The sequence below is a fragment of the Seriola aureovittata genome, chromosome 6 (assembly GCF_021018895.1).
Source record: "Seriola aureovittata isolate HTS-2021-v1 ecotype China chromosome 6, ASM2101889v1, whole genome shotgun sequence".
In the NCBI taxonomy this organism is placed as follows: Eukaryota; Metazoa; Chordata; class Actinopteri; order Carangiformes; family Carangidae; genus Seriola; species Seriola aureovittata.
This window is the reverse complement of record NC_079369.1, coordinates 14,083,797-14,104,894: the sequence shown is the minus strand read 5'-3', so window position 1 is coordinate 14,104,894 and position 21,098 is coordinate 14,083,797. Positions and strand designations below refer to the sequence as shown.

Sequence of the window (21,098 nt, the reverse complement as noted above, 5' to 3'; positions counted from 1 at the left end):
TTCACCATCGTTCTCTTTTCACAGAATTTTTTTTTGGGAGCATTTTATCACGCCACATCCTAAATGTGTGTTTTTAGACCTTTCCTGGGTCAACTCAAGTTCAGCCAGATTTATTTATATTGTGTGTCGTCTGGCAAACAGGTTTGTTGCAGAGTGCTTTACAGGAGGCAAAGGATACAAAAACAAGTTATAACAAAAGTAGTTATTTAAAAGAAGAGCTCAAATAAATAAATCACAAACTCCAGCTTGCACGTCAGCTTGTATCTTGGCTTTTTTTTTTTTTTTTGCATGAATGCTATTAGATATGATGGCACACGAATGACAGCAAATCTGCCGATAATTAGACAAATGAAGTCAATGTGAAACAAAAAGAAGCAGTGACTAGTAAGGTATGAATAAATGCATAGCTGGATCTCAACTCAAAACCTAAATACCAAGATATTTGTGATTAGTATTAGTATTGACCTACATCTAATACTGATCCAAACCATTCTGCACTGACTGTGGCTTGACTCCGCATTTCCAATATCTACTAAATAGTAGTTCTGAATATCAGCCTCTAAAGACTCTCTGTATGTGTCTGAAACTATGTGTATAAAATTGCAGAGATACAACATGACAGTTAAAGCATGCTGCATAGAAAACATATGGATGCCTTAAGGTTGACTAGTGTCTCGGCAGTCTACAGTCTGCTAAGTGCAGGAGAATCACTGTCTAAGTGATTTGTATCTTAAAATGTGTTAATTCTGTGGCATTGTGCCAGTCTGAGATCCCAGATGTTTACTCTTAAGGTTCACCAGTTCCGTATCACACTAGAGTAAATTCAGCATTCAGCTTTGTGCTCATTGAAATGCAAAGAGATTCTATCCTTGATTATAGGGCCACCTGAAAATAAGATATACTTCATGGTGACTAAGGGTTGCAGATTTTAAGTCAGTGCATAAATTTTAGTGATTTGGAAGTGTTATTTGGGAAGCTGTATTAAATATTGCATTACATCTCAAATCCTTGAGTCACCTTGAGATGCTACAACTCTCTATCAAAAGCGCTGTAGATGTGTTATTGTTCTTCTGAAATGGATGAACATGGCATTAAATTAAAGCTGACTGTCTGTACTCTGAAGTCATTATTTGAAATCCAAAGAAATAAGAGTACACAGCCAAAAAGTCACTTTCTAAATGAATTTGGAACCATAAGTCCCTATTTTAAGTGTACCACACATGCCAAATAAACATTTAAGGATAGAAGTGGCTGTGATTTGAAGAAAAGTTTTAGTTTGTGCAGTGCACTGACAATATCCCATCCTCCATAGCTTATCTTAAGCCAACTGGTGTTTAAAGGAACTACAGTATTTCACTTCAAAATAATCATGCTTGTTTATATGGCAAATACCATGACTTTAAGGATGCATTGCTGCTTACCCTTTTGAAGGATCACATTATAGTAATTTGCGAAAAGGTAACCGTGTCTCTAACTTTTCAAGAGTTCTTTAAAAAAGGAGAAGTGCCTTATTTAATACCTTCATTTTGTAAAATGGCACAGTGTCAGAGTTCAGGCCTGATACGCAAGGCCTCCATGTAAGAAAGAAAGTTTACTTACTGAATGTCACTTTGAACAGAGAAAAAAGAGAAAAAAAAAATATCTGGTGAAATGTCAGATTGTTCAAGGTGGCTGGAACCAGTTACGCTCACTTAATATTTGTGTCAATTGACTGGTTTAAGAAATACAGATGACACCGATCCAAATCCTCGAGAGGAGAGGTTTAGGCTGTGTGACAGGGAATCTCTCCCCCAAGCCAAGTGTATAATGACTCTGTTTGCATGGGGAATGGAACAAATAGAGCCAAAGATGGATGTCTAGTGTACTGTAGCACTATCTGAGGAGTTTTGGACCGCTTTAAGCAAGTTATCAAAGCCATCTGTTTGGGCCTACGGGCAGAGGCTGATTAATATAGCCATGGATTGAGAATGTCACAAAGGAACTAAAGTCACAGGCACCAACTACAATATTTCTGAAGCTAGTAGAAGGATTTAAAGCCTCACTCCAACCATACTGGTGTTGATCCTTCACCCAAGTAGCATCAAAAATGTACAAGAGAGGCATGACTTCAGGTTATTCTGTCATGTCTCATTATTGAGTGAGCAAAAAATGTTTTGAAAAAAAAAAAATCTGCTTTGGGTGCCTTCAGGGTCATATTTGTTGAGTATCCTGTGGCCTGTATGAGATGGTATTTGAGAGACATGCACCCCGGCAAGAGAGATGTGAGTAGTTCTATAAAGAGGCAAATGACAAAATTTTGGTCAAAATGGATTGGTGTGATGGAAAAGAAAAAAAAGATGATGTTGAAAAAGGCTCATGGCCCAGAATGTTAAACTGCTTGTTGTTATCGGAGAAATAAGTAGCTCAGCACTAACAAAGTACTTTATTGACAATTTGAGGTGTCACGTTGAATTTAAGTTGCCACAAAGTTACAGTTAGTTAGCAATCAGTGAATTACCACATCAGTTATACTGAACATTTTTAAAACAGCTTTCGTCTTATTAGCATTTAGATGGGCATGGTAAATGGGATATTGCACAGGACACAATATAAAAGCAACACCCAATTCATTGACTCTGTGCTAACCACTCACAAATACATCAATAAAAACAATCACGAGTAGTCCTACACTGCCCATCCTTGCCATTTGAATTATTTCAGTTCAATTTAACTGCAGTGTCCCACCCTTTCAAGCACCACAACAACATTCGAAGTGCTCAGTGGCTTTCTATTTTGGACTAATAATCCAGAAAACAGATTTCCCTTTCAGACCAGTAAGCTAAGCGTCATTGATAGTTAAAGGAAGACATTAGCATGAGTCGGTGGTTAATGACATTGTTTAATGGTGTGTTCACTTTGTTAATATGGCTGACAACACAGACACATTATGCTCACAACTTTGAGTTGTTGTGAGTTCAATATGAAGAGTCACTTTCAAGGATAAGTTCACAAATTTTCAAATCATCTTTCAAATGGCTTCTTGCCTGGAGGCTAGTCAACAGGGCAGGTGAACAGGGAGTGATGAGTGGGTTAAAAGTCCCGAAACATGCAGGGCAAATTGTGAGGGAGCAATTATATAGACTTTTCTTAAGACAAAATGTCCACCAAGTGATGCAAATTGATGAATTACAAGACTGGTAATGGATGTTTTGAACGATGGCTGACTTGAGACCTTGTTATTAAAGGTTTAGTTACAATGAATAATGAAAATGTTGAACTACTTATGCCATTGTCGAAGGCAAGCTGTTTCCATCGATGAGTTTTAAGTACTCAGTTTAATAGAAAACAAACAAGTGTGTAGGTTTTTGTTTCTCCAAGAAGTACCATATGACACAGAAATACACACTGAGAGCTCTGATCCTATGGTGAACCTCCAAGATAGCTCAAGTAATTAGTATAATCTCCGTAGGATGCATTCACTTCTCATAGTTAATTATAACAAATTCCCTCTCCATGATCCGCAGTGCTCTTGGATCAAATGTTCCAACTGCAATGAATAGATAGAAGCATCTGTCACAAGTCTCTGTCTTCAGAAACTCTAAACCCTGTGTGGTCATTGAGAGCTGCATCTCTCAGTCTTCCTGTGCTCAGACGGGGTTTTAATTTTATAGCTATATGTCTGTAATTGTGGGATTTCAGACGTGAATGCACTCCTTTTCTTTAAAATCCCTTTCATAGCATTGAGAGCCCCTTAAAAAGCATGATGCACTCAACCTTGAGAATGTATCAATAATTCAAACACATCATCCTCTCATGATGTAGCTGTCTGAAATTGGGGAGACTCTGTCTGAGGGATAATATTGCACTCTGTCACATCTGACTAGCTGTCACCTGCTGGAGCGTGGCTACACCCAGCTAATAAATGCAGAGACAAAGCATGCACATTTTCATGATTTGCAGTGCAGTAACTGCTGCCCTTAGCAGGAAACGCGACTTTTAGATCCCACAATGTCCAGATAGTAAATAGCTGGAGCCTGCATACATTGCTGGACTGGTCTTGAGGATAAAATTGATTCTAGGGGTTTCCTTATTCCTTGTTTTGGCCCCACTTCCAATTAGAGTCCTTAATTATGGCGTATCTGCCAATAGCAAGGCCAATCCATTACTTTGAAAAATTATTTTTACTTTTGTCTACATACAGAAGTGTAAAATCAACATAAAGTTGGCCAACATTAAAATTAGTAAAGCTCTTTAATCATGTTTTGAAAGCATCAATGTGGCTCTGTTTTTCACAGGACCCTTTAGACGGGACTTTGAACAAAATACTGAAGTTCAAAATGTGAAAAACGAAAAAATTTTAAAACTCAACGTTGCTCTGCGTGCATGGTTTGCTGACACATGCTGTCATATCATTAACTGAAACCGCTGGCTGTTGTTTATTCGTTTTGTGTGCTCTGCAGTTCACTAGCTGTGTGGTTCCAGTGTTTTAATGGTGTGCAATGGTGCATTTTTGACAGCTGACATACCTAGAGCAAGTATAGTAAACAGATGGGTCTTAGACTGATACTAATTGATTTAAAACAAAAAAAAAAAACTGGATCAGCCCTGAGCCTGATTCTGCATATTGGCTCAGGACATCCCAAATTTTTTTAGTCCTTGGAAATTTATTGATTTTGTCTAATTAAACTTATAGAAAATGTTTGATTTCATGGCACATTATTGATGGCAAATCATTTACTGTCCCCTTTTCTACTGTAATCCAAAGACATCCACCTCAAATGGTTTGAACGCTCTTAATTGTCCATAGATGTGAATGTACTGTAATGTGCCTGTATATTTGCTGTGTGTTGGATTTCCCCCTCCCATCCACCGTGTAGAGGGAATGCTCTGTCTCTTGATGACCCTGATGATTGCATCGCAGAATATTTTATTTTTGCAGCATTCACAGGACAGCACAGTCTCAAAAAATGTCAAATGAGTACAGAAGTGGAAACAAAAATTACTTGCTCTGGGCCCTGCTGAAATTGCACTGAAATGTATCTCACTCCAGCAGAAAAGGATTTGAAAAAAGAAAAAATAGACATATTGACAACTTAAATAGGACATTTAAATAAAAACAAGTAAAAAACGAGGGTTAAGGTCAGACAGATGAAACTTTGTTTAAGTGATGGTTGGTGACAAATTTTATTAGAAAAACTCCACCTCCTTCCTCCCACACACATTTTAACTCAGAGTTGAAGGCAATGTGTCTATAGCCACCATCTTGACCTTCATAATCACACGTCTCTGTGCTATTTAATTGTCAAACCACTGCCTGCTCCTGTAGCTGAACCTCCTTCACATATTCCATGTCTCCTTTTGCACATACTGTATCTGCATTGTGAGAGACTTTGTTGATTGCAAACATTTCTTGCGACTGGTCTGTTGCAAAATCCCTTCGCTAAATTCACGTCATGAGGCCCTTTCTGTGATCTTCAGTGTATATTGCTGCACAGTAAAGCCTGAAGAAACACTCAAGTAAGCTTTTGAATTTTTTTATTGGGTGTGATGCCAGAGTTTTGTGCTGTTCTGTATCTGTAAGAGGCTATCAATGAAATTCATTATCCAGTATGTCAACTATGTTAAATGATTCACCATCTAAATGGTGAGGTCTGAAAATCTATTATCTGTTGTCATTTTCGCTGATGAGATAGCAATGGATTTGACTTGACTCTTCAAATTAGATTCATTCATCAGTATGGTTGAAAATGAATACAAATTTTCCTGATCAATTTGGCTCTCTCCCAGTAACGCCTGGTACAAGATAACCAAACATGGATAATTAGTAGATATAAGAAATCATTACCCACTGTTAATCAAGGTGGAAGTTTGTCCTGTTCATTGTCATTCCAATAACAGCACACTTGTGAGACTAGTGTAATATAATCAAGATATCTATATCTGAGAAGTTTTGGCTCAATTAGTTCTCCTAAACACTCAAGGCTGAGTGCCGTGCTAATTTTGTCCTCTACTGAGCACCTGCAGTGCAGTCAATGTGCTCTCTGGCAAACTTTATAATAAGAAAAATATTTATCAGGCATATCTTGGCATAGATTTTTCACAAGAGATACAAATTTGAAGAAAAGGTATTGTCATCATTTTATTTCGGGAAATTCATGAAAAAGTGGAATGTCCTCAGGACGATAAACACATTAAGCAGATTACATCTAACATAAACAATCAATGTGGACTGTTTTAGAGAGCAGAGCAATACTCATCTTTGTCTATTTGATAATCTTGTTTAGTCTCCTTGCAACAAACAGTCCTGAAAATGAACAGTCACGGAGAGATAATACCGTTTAGTTTCAGTGGGAACGTGCTCTGCTTCCCTTGGGCTGGAAGATATTTGGATGGTCGAGTGAAAAATTGCCCTGAATTCTGACCAATGAATCGTGTTACACATGCTTTAATGCATTTCATAAATAATCTGCCTGAGAAGGTAATTAGTGCAGGTGTTTACACATATTTCTGCCATCAGGGTGCACAGTAGGATCACAGTTGGCTGAGTGAGTTTTAGGTTATTAAATTAGGCCCAAGGTAGCAGGAAGAAGGATGAGCTACAGTTGGGCAGGTATGAGCAACAACATGTTCCCTATTCATCATCCAAACAAAAAAATATATATTTTCAGGATATTATGCAGGTTCAAGTTATCTCCCATTTGAGGAACGCTTTCTGTGTTTGCATAATCAGGCCTGTATGCAGAAAGATTTGTCATATTCAAGAGAGGTCAGTCGTAGAGAGACATCTCTCTGGGGGGTTTTCCAAACATGAAAGACGGGGTGGACCTGAAAATGTAAGAATTAAACTGCTTAACTTTACAGGGCCAATTTAGGAAAGTAAATCATTTTATCACCTAGCAATAATGCAACAATGTAGTGCAAGATGCGTGAGAAAATGTGGATTCTGATTGTATTGTTTGCCACTGCCTTGTGAAACTTTTACTTTGTAGCTCCTGCGCCATGTAGAAGATCTTTCTCTTGCTCTGAGTTTGGGGAAATACTTCATTTAACACCACAGAGACCTGTCTATCAGTTTCCTTAGAACAACTGTGACCTGCTGTCTGCTGGATGCATATACCCCAGTCCAATTGCTGTTAAAACATCAATGCTTCTCAGTGCTGAATAAACTCCACATGTGATGACAGGTCTTTCCCTGGGGTTTGTTTAGTTGTTCCATTGCCCTCACCTTTTTAGCCTGGAACAGTAGTTGTATTATTGGTTTTTACAAAAAAAAAACCTACAATACACAAATGCAGCTTTTGACAAAAAATGTTTAGAGGTGTTGTTACACTTGCTTTTAAAATTTAAAAGTCATATTCATTAAAGGCTTCACACTACAAAAATGAATGTCATGCCCTATTTGGAGCTAGCTGTGCTCAGCACAGTAGAGTAGTAGTAGGCGGTTCAGTCCCAGGCTCCTTGTCATAGAAATGTGAACACCTCTTGAAATGTCCTTGAATGAAACACTGAACTTACCCTGTTCCCGATGGTAAGGCCGATGCCTTGCATGCTAACTTGCTGCCAGAGGTGAATAAATGAGAGACATATCGTGAAGTGCTTTGGATAAAGGGACAATATAAATACAGTCCAATTCATTAAATAGTAGAAAGGTTTGTGACAAAGAGGGAAGACTGTGCTTTTGTGTTGCTGTTTCACGTTTGATGCATAAAAATCTATATTTCCCATGTTCATTTCCATTTAAAAATCTTTGATGCTATACTGATGAAAAAGTTATTTCATGTCACAAAATACAGTTAACTAATCTAAGGGTGGCTAGATTTGCCTCACAGTATTAAGGCCGAGTTTGATTTGAGGCTTGATTGGTGTTGACAATTGAGCAGAGACTGTAAATTGCCCATAAATCTGTGTCTATTAATCTCTCAATGTACTGCCAAACCATCCAGTATGCGATAAAGGGAGATGGGCTGAAGCCTTAATTTGCCTGAATTAGAAAAAGCAGAAAACATAATGGCCTTTATTTTGAGGACAGTAATGTTAATCTTCAGCACAAAAGGCTGGTCTGCAAGTTGAACGCACATATAGCTGCTACAGCTGGTGCTAATGGACTGAAACGGTAGAGCTGATAAAAAAAAAAAAGAAAAAAAAGAAATGAAGTGTGTGAATTTCTGTAACTATAATCCATTACCTGCTGACATTGTGAACCTTTCCAGTGATATTACACCTGACATTATTTCAGATCAATCACAGTGACAGTATGGTACTTTGGAGTCCTGGCAGTAACAGGAGATTTCATTAACACCTGAGAAAACACTGCACTGAGTAGTAACTGGCCAAGCTAGGGTCCAGTGAGTGGGTTTCGGAGTGAGGCTGGTGTCTTAATTAGTTTTATTAATAAAATATATCCATCTGTATGGCACGTTTCCTGTGGTTGGAGAGGCTGTCCATCCACTGCCATGTGAAAATCTACTTTGGCTTGTCAGGTGGCACTAGTTGACAGTGCCAATAAAGTGTTTTCAAAAAAGAAAAAGTGTGCTGGAAGTGATTTGTTTCACACCATGGTTCTATTTTCATACATCAAAATAAATAACAACCCAGCAGCAATGGTTTTCACACTTTGCTTGCTGACACATCTTAAAAGTTTTGCTTTGGCTGATTAAAATACTTTAAGTAAAAGACAGGCCTCATTATAACCTGCTGCAACAGTACAAGTGGTATCATTTATGTAGTTTAAACATCCTTCAAAAGATTTGGTGAGTTTGATGAATAATACGTATCATAGGTCTAGGCAATTAACAGAAAAAGTATTAAAGCCAGCATTAAGAACCTCTCACTAACCTGATCTTGCTGATGTGGGTCAAGTTGGTTAACACTTTCCACAGTGCTTAGGTTAATGAACTGTCCCCTTAAAAAAACACTACCTCAAGTTCACTCATGAGCCTCTGCCCTGTCCAACACAACAACATTAGTTCCCATTGATTCACAGCAAAGCTTGCGATATGAATGACTCAAGTGAAAATACTGAATCGTAATCGAGGTAAAAGTTTCAATGTAATCATGACATTGATTTCAAGTCATATAGCCCAGCCCAAGTTACAAGTAATTATGCGGTTTTGTTTGGTAAGTGGGTGGTTTGCTCGTCAATTCAATGACACCGTGTTCATATCTGTCTAAATTACAACTCTGTCCCCTGGAAAATACACTTATTCACAACTAATTTGTGACAGCAAATGCGTTTGGAAGGAAACACAATACTGGCCAGATTGCAGTTTCTAGTAATATAATGAGGAAATGTCAGTTAATTTAATAAATAAATCACAAATGTTGAATGCATTGGTAACGTGCACTGACAATGTACTTGATTGAATTCATTATTTAATTTTTTTATGGTTAAGTTTAGAGATGTTGCGTGGTTATTAACATTTAACCAAAACCACAGTTTGTCCCAACCTTAACCACAGTATTATTGTTGCCTAAACCTAACTGCATGGGAACCCTGGTCTCTGGTGTGAAAGTGCAGCACTTTGTGCACAATGGAAGGAGAAGTGAAGATAAAGAGCCGACAGTCACTCCGTGATTTTTCATTAACTAACTGAGACATCATTCTAGTAATAATCCCAAAGTAGAGAGGCATCACTCAAAGCAATGAGACTTAACTCAGCATCACCATATCACTGACACAGTAATTAATAAGTAACGCAGGCAGAAGGCACCACTTAAAATAAAGTGATGACACTTACATTATAGTTTGCTAATAACTGTACAATACTTGGAGGTATCAATAATGTTGAGGATGCTAAGATGTCATTAATAATTTAGGGACTTTACTAAATGTTGTTATGATTTTATACAACTTGGAACACTTGGTTAAGGTTAGGGAAAGATCAAATCGACGATTCCTTGAAGCACAGTACATGACATGTTTCCTTTTTCAATATTTAACCAAAACCACCAACTTTCTCCAACCTTACCCCAAGTATTTTTATACCATTAAGCTTACATGCCAGATGTGGACACCAACTCTAGTGTCAAAGTTGTGTGCTTTGTACTTCCACCTTCCACCCTGACCACTTCCCCACAATTTCTGTGTGGTACAAGAATATAAACTTCCTGGCCTGGAAATAAGGTTGTCAATGAACTGAAATGACATTTCCTTCAAAATGTATTTGACAAAAGTACTTATTAGTACATAAATGTAATCTCTTGGAGACAGGTTTGCAGAACTAAATTCCAGTATAGGTAAATGAGCATGGAAATAAAGTTGATTTATAATAGATGTCATTAATGTGTGCCAACTGTGTGCTTTGGCCAGTTTTCATTTTTCTGTCCACCAAGTACATTTGCTGAGGTGAGTTATGAACTTTGATGTATGGGCTAATCACAGTACACTGAAGTATTGCCCACCTTGTAACAGTTTCTGGCATCTGGGAGAGTTTGTCACAAAGGCACAGCTGGTTGATATACTGAAAATCAACAAAACATATTCAAGCACTGATGTTCATTTTTTTATACTCAGGCAATTCACAATGCTCTCAAACTCTCAAAAGAAACAAGTAGGACACCTAATGGATATGTAAAGTTCACTGTGTTTCCAGAAACCTATATTTTCTTTATATAATTCAGTAGATTGTTGTGTTTTCTTCAGTGAGTTGAACAGAGGTTGTGTGTCTGTGTGTGTGTGTGTGTGAGAATGCAGATGGGATAATTTAGGCTACAGTTTTTATGTGCTGGTCAAAGTAATTCTGGCATCATTTTTGGTTGATAATCACTCACAGTAGGTTTTTTTTCTATTTCGGGCATTTAATATCAGCACACACTCTGAGGAGGGGACAGGCCATAAAAATCATACTTTTGTTGCACTCTTTTATTTTCAAATCACCATAGTATGCAATTATGTTGCAAACATCTTAACGTCTGCTGTGAAGCTGTGCAGACCCAAAAATGCTGATATGTGAAACAGTTTTGATAGCCCTGCCATGAAGCTGGGGATGATTGTCTTGAGTATGTAAAGCCTTTAGAAAGAAGAAACTTCCCACTGTGCCCGCAGATACAGTAAGTGTGGAAAGCAGTACAGACTAAGGTAATGAGTTTCAAGCAACACTACCTTGCCTATACTAAAGCTCCAGGTTTACCTTTGAAGGATGACACAACACTCAGAAACTGCACATCTCTACCAAAGATTTACAACTCTTGATATGTATTATTTTGATGAGCGTAAAATACATCTGGAAGATCCAAATCCATATTAAAAATACAAAACATATCATTTGGCTGATCGGCTGAGTGGGGCTATGAATTTATCTAGGTTCAAGCTCAACAGAATTGCAAAGGATCATCCTCATACCTCCAACTGAGTGAACATCCATCTGCGGTTTGTCTGACCCATAGTCTCACCATCTTGTAGATAAGGTTGCAAGACTACATAACCCCTATTCATGAAATTGCAGGAGTGTGTGTGTATATATATATATATATATATATATATATATATATATTATACCATGCTGTTTCAAGTCATCTAAGCATTTAAAAAACGTGTTGATAAATATTTCATTTTACTTTTCCCAATGAAATCCTCTTTGCCTTTGGTGAAGCCCAATTATTCTGTGTTTTGCTGTCATTTCCCAAAAGATGGAAATTAACATTCAAACCAAACTCATATTATCTACAAATTGTATGTTTCTAAATCAAGGCTATACTGCCTGCTGCTAATGGATATCGCAAGTCTTCAGAAATATCAAGTAACAAATGTGCACCAAAAATCAAAACCAGGTGTCCTGAATGATTGACACCCGATGATTACCTCAGTAATCAAAGTCTGCTGTAATGCTGCATGTTTCATGTGAATCCATCCACTCCATCAGATTGCTGCCTGCGGAATGTGGTTTTCGCTGTGCACCAGTATTTTAATTAGAATAGACTGGTTTGAAGTCGGACCGGTCATTATCTGGCAAAGAGAATGAGGACATTCTTCAGATTGTAGAAGGAATAACGGTCTCTGTTTTCAAAGCTTAAGTAGATATGTATCAAATAATCACACAGATGGATAAATGTGATTCCAACTGTGTCCATCTCGTTTGACATTGTTGCTAAGCCTGTCCTCTACTTTTCATGCTACTTGGTTTACAGCTGCTGCTCATGGACCAGTGAGTGGAATGTGAGTGCAGATGCTGACATATGTGCAACACCGTAACACAGTCATGATACAGTCATTCAAATATATATGAACTGAATGGTGCCTTTCCTGCAATAAATGCGGTTCAAAAGTTAAGTGAAAATGATCACTCAGCACAATTTGTAAGCTGTGCTGTTCTTTGTGAAAGATAGGTGCTTATTTAAACTTTAGAAAAGGGAAATTTAAGTGAGATGAGCTGTTTTAAATCTGTAATTATATTTGATAATATTAAAATAAGGCTAAAAAGAAGCAAAGAGGAGAACATCTTTTGAAGTGCTTGTGATTAATATATTTCATGATTTTTGTTGGCCACACTGTTCCAGATGCTAAGAAATATGTATTACAATTGAAACATTGTTATAGGAACAAAGATCAAATGTGCTAATTGTTTGTCTTATGCAACAAATACATAGAATAAATACACGGATCAAAACATAATTGAATAAATAAGAACATAAACAAGTACATTAAATCATGGAGGCTTTGATTTGAAGAAAATATTGTGAAATTTGGATTGTTTTTGCCATTGACTCTTGATGGCTTGGATAGTGTGCTGGAAAAGTGGGGAAAGCCCCCTTTGACCATGTGTTTCAGAGTCTTCAGCTGTGGTCTCTTTAATTACACCAGGAACAGTGGGTCAGTTGTCTCAATACAGTGAGGGTAACATCTCTACAACATGGAGAAGCATGGAGAAAGCAACTGTCAGCGAGGATTTCGCTCTGTCTCGCTTTTTTTTTTCTCTCCCTCTTTCCTTTTTGATCTGCTCGGCTTCGATGTTGCTAAGCACCGGGGCAAGCAACCATGTTTGAGAATATATTTGAGTGAGGAAAGCCATCCGGATATTTATTCCATTCCTCACTGCTGGATGAAACCGCTTAGCATTTAGAATATAGGATGAGTTTCATCTGTGCAGGTATGCCACCGTGGGCAATCACCAAACCCCATGATAGTTCTGTGGAAAGGCAGATATGTCCAAACAAATTGTTGTCGTTGGATTGTATTTGTCAGAGATATTAATATTTATAGTAAACAAAGGGAGATCTCTTGCATAAAGTCTCATGTGGTATTCAACATAAGTATAAAAGGATAGACTAAAACGGCAAAAAGGATTCTTTCTGTTTGCTGTGCTAATGTTGACCTTGATGAAGCTGTGCTTTAATTGAGATTTAGAGGATTAAAGTGCGGCATGGCAATATGAAAAATAGTTGGCAAAACACAAAAATAATTTCTTGTTTAATTTATTCTCACGCAGCATTCATTCCATGTAACAATCATTACAAACGATATGACCTAGCACGAATTCAACCAAGGAGTTATTTCTAAGTTTGTACTGTTCAAGATGGTGTTATGTTTGGTGTTAAAAAAAAAAAAAGTATTTTTTCATGGACGTTGGTCACTGTGACTGTTAGTAGACTGTTGATAAGAGTAGTGGGATTTCCATAGAATACCAAGCTGTGCAGCGAATACACAGCACCATGGGTAGTCAAACAGTCGTACTTATGAGATGCATAAAATTGCTTGAAATAAGGTATAAGCTGGTTTGTACCCAGATGGTTGCATGTTATGTTGCACAGAGTCAAATTGAACAGAACAAAGTAGTGTTTAACTGTCTCCCCTGCAGTGCTGAAATAATGGCCCGTCTTTGTGTGTTGTGATCTCTCTCTCTTTCTCTCTCTTTCTCTCTCTCTCTCTCTCTCTCTCTCTCTCGCTCTCTCTCTCGTCCTCTCAGTTTTTTGTCTGTATTTTCTTCACCTCTTTGTCTCACTTTCTCCCATTTAAAAAAAAAAAAAAAAAAAAAAATGAAAAAACAACTTTTTCAGCCGATTGAGATATGTAGCTCAGCAGGAGGAAAAATGCTGTAACTAGTGAAACAAGACCATGAATAATTAAAAAACAGCGTTATTAATGAACTTCCAGACATTATGTTAATGAACGTTTTCAAGTCTAATTTGTCAGCTCGAATTCTGTTGTCTGTTCCATCACTCTTTTATGCACATTAAAGGGCCTATCATAATAACCTCGATAATGACAGGGTGACTTGCTGTGAGAAAGGTGGGATTGTGTGATACCAAAGAACTTTTGGACTACTAGGAAAGTAAAAGTGTACGAAAAGCACTCGTGCTCTCACTCTGTAATGCAGAAGTTTCTGTATTTTAATGTCAGGCATTTGTAGTTCAGATGGTGGAGATCTTAACTCCAGGCTGGGTGAGCTTCACAGTCACTCACATCTCTTTTTGTTGATTGACAGGGATTTAATCTTCCACGTCATCCACTTCCTCCAGCTCCCATGAATATTATTTTCTCCTCATGTGCTAGGCTACCGGTAACATGCAGCTGGTCGCGTGGAAACAGAGACAGTTGCAGCGACTGTGGAAGGACTTTGTTGCACAGCTTTGGTCATGAATGACCTACTACAATATGCTACATGCTGTGTAAAAAAAGATTAATGATATATCAAAGAATTCAAAGAACGAAAGAAAAGTAATAAATATTATAAAACGAACGTACGGTGATTTTGTCAGCATGGATAAATATTTAATCACTGTGTACCACATGGAAACTACACGGCAATATGCATTCACAGCGGCTAGAACTTGTGTCTTATCAGCATGACGACATGGTGAGACTGGGTCTGAAGATCCCAAAGAGCCATTAGTGTCCTCTTTTTCATTTTGACACTGACTTCTGGATATCTGCCATCACTTAATATTATATTACAGCATCAACAACCCCCCCTTTATCTTCATTACTGGCCCCTAATCTCTTGTGACAGTTAATCATGTTACAAGTTCTTCGGGTCGCTTCAGTTCTTTACAGCTTTCAGCATTGTCTTCATTTGCGTTACGCCATAATATTTATAACTTCTGATCACTGGACGGTCCATTATACAGCATATCCGCTGTCACAACTTGTGTCTTAATAAGAGAAGTCACCCGTTCTCCCACAGTGCTGGTTTGCCGCGCTGTGATTAATGTCTTCATGGTCTGGTCAAAGTGTCGATATCTTCAACAGCTGGGCCCATCTGTCATCTTTTTCCTGTGACACCCCTGAACGTAACTCAGGTCCTATCAGGGAGGCCATCCATCAAAGTGGTAAACAGAGACGTCTCACATTAGCAGCCCTGAACACTTCTCATCATATACCATAACAGACAAGCAATCATCTGGTATTATGTAGCGCCACAGGCTAATGTGAAATATTAACGGAAATATACAGCACACCAGCTGCCGATTGGATGGGGCATCTGTGCTTAGTGTAATGGGTGGGTAACAATTTAATACTGTGGAGACAAGAGATTGTAGATTTTTCTTCCAAAGCTGTAACACTGGAACAGGGACAATGTCAGCACAGAACAAATGATTTTTGAGGAATCTCTTTCCCTTTACCCTTTTTTTTTCTTAACCGTGCCTAGTGTGTGTAAATCAAAGGCACAGAGTCCATTTACACTGAATAGCCTACGCCTGCATATTGATTTGTGTTGTATACTCTAGTCGGAGAAGCAAAGTAGAGGAGAGCATTTCACTTGTAGTTAAACTAGATCTGCTTGAGAAGAGACTCATAAAAATGAATGATACGTACAACCACCTTGGAACGTAGAATCTAATGATGCATCAAATGCATTTATTGCATTTGCCTGCCATGTTGATTCCTCTAGGGGGCAGCAGAATCAGGGACAGCGGGGGTGTCTCTTCATCTCAGCAATTTGTGATGGATTCACCACCACTGTTGCTCAGATAAATGCTAGAGGGTTGAGGCCATGGGCCAGCTTACTAGGGATCAACCTCATCGTTTTATTCAGCAACCCCCACACCTCCCTCACCTCCCCCTTCCTTATTTGCCTTTCTTGCAGTCCTATGCAGCACTCACTCCTGGCAGGGATTATGCTGACACTGTAGTAGGAGGAATATATGCACGTTCGAAATCAAGATATGGGGCTTTTGTCAGTGCTGTTGTCAAGTGATGGAGATAAATGTGGGTGAAATATGTGTTTTCAGTGTTCATTTTGGAAGCTCCGCCTAACACTCAGCTGTTTTTGAAACCAAAGGCCACGTTTCTATTTCTGTATTTTTTTCTCGGCTTCCAGCAAGGATACATTTATTATATTCACAACTGAAACATAGATAATAGTCTTAGCAGCAGTGGGGATTCTTAAGGATAAACTTGTTAAAGTTAGAGATAAAAATGTGGCGATATCACAGATAAAACATCAGTCTCTTGGCTCTTGTGGCTGACCATTGAGGTCTATTATTTGGATCCAACCAAAAGCAAACCATGTGGTGCTAGAAAAAGAAAAACTCTATTAGATAAAGAAGGCCAAATTAAGCACAGGTCCCCTGAAATTGAAGCAAGATAGTGTTTCTTTGACTCTTTGAAACTCAAGCATGATCTGGCACACATTTAGGAGGAGAACGGCTAATTGCATCAGCACCTCTGCATAAAAACTCAGTCAGTTATGAAGACATAATAGGAAACAGGATTTTTCCTCAATGCTTCATGTGATGCACAACTTTTTTATTTCCTCGCTCAGAGGAAATTTTTTTTTTTTTTTTCAATCTGCTATGGTCAAAGCAGAGATACCCATTGTAACAGTAGGAAACATATCACATGTATTGAGGAATGAAACAAAGGAGGCCAATAATCAGGGCAGTTAAATGGAAATAGTTTCATTTCCTTTGGTGTAAACAAATACCCCATGTAGTCCCCGGACCAGAGCTGTGGGTAATCAGCTGCTATAACTCAACAGAACACTTTGCCCTGAGCTAAACATAATACTTCCTGCACTTAACTAAATCCATTTTTCAACCCTCAGAAGAGTTATGGCACACCAGTGCATTATTGCACAAAATGTCTGACAACGTTAAACCTTTGCAAAACATGTAACACAGCGATGTTTATTTAAAGGACTGCAAACATTTTAAAGGGGTTTCAGAGCGAGGCAAAGATCTGGTAAAAGGGTTTTGTACTTGATAAGACTTGCCCTTTAAATATGTTCGTTTCTTCTTCAGTGAACTAAAAATAATTCTATTAAATTTTGAAAACGACAATCCTGAACTCCTCTTCCTTTTCACTGTGATTTTCCTCAGGAGGTCAGTCAGTAGGGCCATTGGTCTGTCATTTCCAAACAGTATGGATTCTTTTCTCAGTGTTTGGGCTTTGCTTTTCATACACTGTGTAGCCCGGATGCTGACTGCGGCAAACTCAGATAATTAATCACTGCTCGCAGCTACACATCCGCACAGAACTGTGTACATTTACAGAAAACAAAATGTGCCGTTATGAGGAAAGCACAAAGTCAAAAAAAAAACAAATCTTCTCAAGGACAAAAATATCAAAAATGAGACCTTTGATCTTGCGCTTGCATGCCATTGTTTTTTTGTTGTGTGTGTGTGTGTGTGTGTGTGTGTGTGTGTGTGTGTGTGTGTGTGTGTGTGTGTGTGTGTGTGTGTGTGTGTGTGTGTGTGTGTGTGTGTGTGTGTGTGTGTGTGTGTGTGTGTGTGTGTGTGTGTATCCAAGTTCAAGTTCACTCTTTTGTAATTAGCACCTCGTGTCTCTGAGATGGGTTGTGGTTGACTCCTAAGGAGAGGATGAAGCCTGCACTGCAGTAATAGCATGAATGCTTCTTTTCACCCCATCACAGGAAGACGCAGGAGGTCTTTTTCACTTCTGCAGGTGGTGTGAATGCTATTGCCGCACCTTCTGGAGCAGCATGCCTGTATCCAAAGCCAGGATACTTCTGTGATACCTCATACCGGTGATGCTGTTTGTACAACCTAACAGAAACGCTTTTCCCATTTGTTTCGCTCAAGTTGTAATGGTGCTTGACTAGCTCCTAGTGCCTGCATGTTTCAGTCCATATCTCATTAGTAAAACAGTAGACAGGTCGGTCTAAGGTCCTGCTGCGAGGCATTGGTAGATAAAGCACACTCCAGGTAAAAACATGCATGGTCACTCAGCATTAGATCACTCCCCATGCTGTCCCTGAGATGGCGCTCTTAATTAGAAGGTCCTTGGATCTTACTGTCTAAACTCAGGTTTTACTGCCCACATTACCACTTTATATAATACACTTCCTCGCGAGCCACGGTAAGACATTACAGGGGCGTACAGTATATTATGAATATACGCTGTAATTGACACTATTTTGGAGTTGCTTTATGGGTTGATGTTGAACTTCTGCTTTCTCCCGAGCACTGTCTGTGCTGTCTTTGGTGATTAGCCAGTTACTCACCTGTGCTTCCTCAAAAGACAATGGCCTGTTCTGCTCATGCAGATGATGGGGTGCAGTATCAAAGCCAAATGAGATGGCTGCCAATTAGGGAGGGCTTCCAGGTGCACTTTAATGCAAACTCGCACCAGTAACTGCACCCTGTAGTGTCTCCAGTCAAAGGCACTTTAGAGTATGTAGACTTCAACAGAAACTTAAGAAAGTATTTCAGTTACCAGTTAAATGACAGACCTTCCTTAAATGCTTAGGACGGGGGGTGGGAGGGTGTTTAACTTTATAATGATGTCTTAGTTAATGTTCTAAGCAGGAAGTTAAATTGACTTGCTGCCGGTACAGTTTGTGTAACCTCTTGTTTTTTCCTTTAACGCTGAAACTTAACTGAAAAAAAAATCAAATAACCCATTTGCCTGTGTTCTGGATGGACTCCAGTTCAAATGCTTGGAAACAGTGTGAGACCACACTGTTATTTGGACAGCCCCCACACTCCCCGGGGGATACAATAGACTTTTATATAATCTCTACAAGGGCTGTAGCACAAAAGCCTCAGACAAATTTAGTCACCTTTCACCAAATGTTGTACAGGTCATTTCTAACACTGGTTTCATTAACTAAAGATTTTAAAGGACGGATACTAGGTTGCATAGGTTGTTGTTGACAAGTGTAAGCCTCTTGTTCAATGTCAGATGTTTAATTAATTTGAGTTAATTTTGTGTTAAACTGAAGAGAAAGACCAATACATTCTGCCCGAAAGCAACAACAAAAAAAAAAAAGATCAAGCTTAACACATTCAGATGCAAGACATTACAATTTCAAGCATTAGTTATGAACCAGGAGCATCCTCGTTCAAAACAGGTTAGGTCATGACAGGAAAAAAAAAAAGGCTTCCCTACGTTCTTGTGAGTGTGTTTCCTGAATGTGCAAATGCACAGTAGTTCACTAAAGTGGCCTTTGAATCAAAATTTTTAGTTATTATTCAAATTAAATCAAGTCGGGGCAGACGGGAAGAGCAGTCAGAAGAAGCTCGCTGCTGTAAATCTTGAAGCTCTACCTCTGTGATTGCTCAGGCCACCGTGGAATAAAGATTAGAAGAAAATCACTAATCACAGCGGATGTCATTAGCATATTACCAATAACGGGATGCAAAAGGGAAAAGAGGAATTGCCTTATAATGCTGGTTAAAGTACGAATCAATGCCATGTATGGATGCACACAGCTGCTTGACAAACAGATATATTCACTTCCAAACATGGGTAAAGGAAGTGTCTAATAATGATGTTTTTTTCAATGTTTTTGTCTGAGTCACTCACTGAAGCACTTGATGCTAATATCACATTCCCCCTCTCTCTTTTGATCAGCTTTTGCAGCTGGGCTGCCCTGCCTCACTTGGATGCATCAACAAAGCTTGAAGTGGCCACTCTAATCTGGTTAAGTATTGCCTGGTTGGGGAGAAATTAGCTGAATTCTTTTAACTTTTCAAACAAACATAATACAGTCAAACTTGCTGGATGAGAATCAATTACATGAACTGAAAATAGGTTCGGGGGGGGGGGGGGTTATCATTTCACTTCTGGAAATCATCTAATACATCTATTCAATGGCATATGCCTGTAGTGTCACATCGAAGCCATATTTCAGTCCAGAGAAATGAATGAAGCAGAGGAGTATCTGTTGAAACACTGCCGGAATACGTTTCATAAATCTTTTTTCACCCAGCGGTGATATTGCCATTATCAGCATTACTTAAAAAAATGGTTATTCCCTGCCTAAATCCATAAGATATTGTCAGGAATAATGGGATAATTTCAGGGTAATCGCATAGTTTCTCAGTATGATTGGTTGGATTGGTGACTGCAAACTATTGTCCTTGTTGTTTATTAAATAAAATAACACCCATCTAAAACAAAAAAATTAACTTATTCAGCATTTTTATTTCTGCGAAGGTTGAGAAATGTTGTTTTCCTAAAATACACATTGCTTTGAGGGCACCAGAATAAACAGTGTGTCTGTCAGGGTGTCTGTTTGGTTTAATAATCCAAAGTGATGAAGAATTTCGTCTACCATCTTAAAACTTTGATATAGCCATGCCATCCATGAAACAATTCTGATTAGTTATCATTAAATAAATCACATTTTCACTTAAGTCATGTATGTTTGTGTTTCTAAAGCTAAGAATATCCATCTATGTACCTGTCAGGCAACAGTGTGAGTAGATTAATTACCCCAGGGATAGTAAAAGAAATCTCTAGTTTAATACTATTTCACAATCAACATCTTCTCTTTTCAAGTGATAAGATTGTGAAAAAAAAACGACATCTTTTATTATCGTCTTGCCTAACAGATGGTATCGAGGGGAAAGAAAGAATATGATCACAATACAAACATTTTTGTTGTATTGAACATTTTCTTCCATTGGATCTTTAGGGCAGATTGTCTCCATTTTTCAATGTGTCTAAACCCTTTGTTTGAGAGAGATCTGTTAAATCTGTCTTGCTGCTAATAAACTGCCATTATTCCCTCCAACAAGGCTGCGCTCATTAATAATGCTTCTGTCAGATGCTCATTCTCTTCTGTGAAAATAGAAAATATCATTAATTACAGTTTCTGTCACCCTCTGACAGCTCAAGCAATTGTTCCAGTCCCTGAGTTCTGTTTCATTGTGTCCATACCTAGTGACCACCTATTCTTTACTGTCTCAATGGGGATGTCCAGCATGTGAGAACC

The 21,098-nt window shown here is 38.4% G+C and overlaps 1 long non-coding RNA gene across 1 annotated transcript in view; it reads left to right on the top strand.

Moving 5' to 3' along the window:
- Positions 1-20,886, top strand: part of LOC130170455 (uncharacterized) — a 72,377-nt gene extending 51,491 nt beyond the window's left edge. Inside the window, exon 4 of the long non-coding RNA XR_008827987.1 lies at positions 19,733-20,886. This is a non-coding gene — a long non-coding RNA (uncharacterized LOC130170455). The remainder of the gene's footprint in view (positions 1-19,732) is intronic.
- Positions 20,887-21,098: the final 212 nt, after the last annotated feature.